The sequence below is a fragment of the Dipodomys ordii genome, unplaced genomic scaffold (assembly GCF_000151885.1).
Source record: "Dipodomys ordii isolate 6190 unplaced genomic scaffold, Dord_2.0 Scaffold154, whole genome shotgun sequence".
Classification (NCBI taxonomy): Eukaryota; Metazoa; Chordata; class Mammalia; order Rodentia; family Heteromyidae; genus Dipodomys; species Dipodomys ordii.
This window is the reverse complement of record NW_012267370.1, coordinates 2,216,265-2,217,522: the sequence shown is the minus strand read 5'-3', so window position 1 is coordinate 2,217,522 and position 1,258 is coordinate 2,216,265. Positions and strand designations below refer to the sequence as shown.

Sequence of the window (1,258 nt, the reverse complement as noted above, 5' to 3'; positions counted from 1 at the left end):
CAGGCTGAAAAATGCAATGTCAGAATTTCAAATTTATATCTTAATGGCAAAAGGAACCACTCAAGTTGACATTCAATCTACTGTTTCTTTCATGCTCTTGTATATAAAACAAAACCAAGCAAAACTAAAGATCCAGAAGCATTTTTCCCCTTCTAAATTAGTGATCTACTGGAATTTGCTTTACAATTCATGGAAATTGGTGTCATGATACTTATAGTAAACAGGAGTTGACAATAGACACACCCTACTTAAACTTCATCAGATTAGAGTTGGGTTATAGGAAAATGCCAACCTGTTGCATCTTGTGTAGTAAGGAGAATCTGGTACTTGGAGGATCTCTGGCTTGGTACATAAGAGATCTCTACTGCCAAAAAAAGCACTTGCCACATGAAATTTAGGCTCTCGAACACTCTCCAACGCTATCACGACTGAAATTTTAGCACCAGGGTTTTCCATTTCACAAAAGAACCAGGGTCCACAGGCAAGTGAAATATGCCTTAAACTTGTTGCCATCCTTAATTTCTTCATTTTAAACTTTGCTTAAAAGACTAAAATTCTCATTTCTCTTATTAAATAGATTCCCTGCCCCAAGTCCCATGGTCACTAGCAAAGACTTGTTTTCCAATGGATGAGAGAGACTCCTTCATCTTCTTGGTCATACTTGGGATGAGGTGCATGTGGTCATCCACTTGGTCACACAACTGTCCAACTGCTGTTTCGCCTTAAGCTCCGTATTGCCTGCATCTATTGAATCTTTGGTTTTGTCATTACAATGCATGGTGCATCGGGCCAGATGGTCCTGGAACTTTTCCAACTCACTGGTCACCAAAGCCTGTGCTTGAGCCAGAGGTGTATGGCAGTGCTCGATGCACTGGGGCACCTGTTGCAGGAATGCCTGGTTATCTTCACAGTAGGCGGTAGTGCACTGGAACATGAGGCCCTGCATCTTCCGGATGTTCTCTCTCTCCACACTCTTCACCGTGGAATCCACTGCCTCCTGCACCCGGAGCTGCTGCACCTCCTCCATGGCAACCCCGCGCTGCGATTGCGCCCACACGGATTCGCTGCTTGTCTCGCCCCCTGCCACCAGGTCTACAATTATTTTTAAAAGGGGAGATAAGAAAGAGTAATATTTTGGGGTGACAGTAGCTCATGCCTGTAATCCTTGCTTCTCAAGAGGCTGAGATCTGAGGCTGAGATCTCGGTTTAAAGCCAACCTGGGCAGGAGAGTCTGTGAGACTCTCCAATTAAGCAGCAA

General features: G+C 44.3%; 1 pseudogene; it reads right to left on the bottom strand.

Annotated features, from left to right (window-relative positions):
* Positions 1-655: 655 nt before the first annotated feature.
* LOC105997862 lies at positions 656-1,027 on the bottom strand (annotated as a pseudogene).
* Positions 1,028-1,258: the final 231 nt, after the last annotated feature.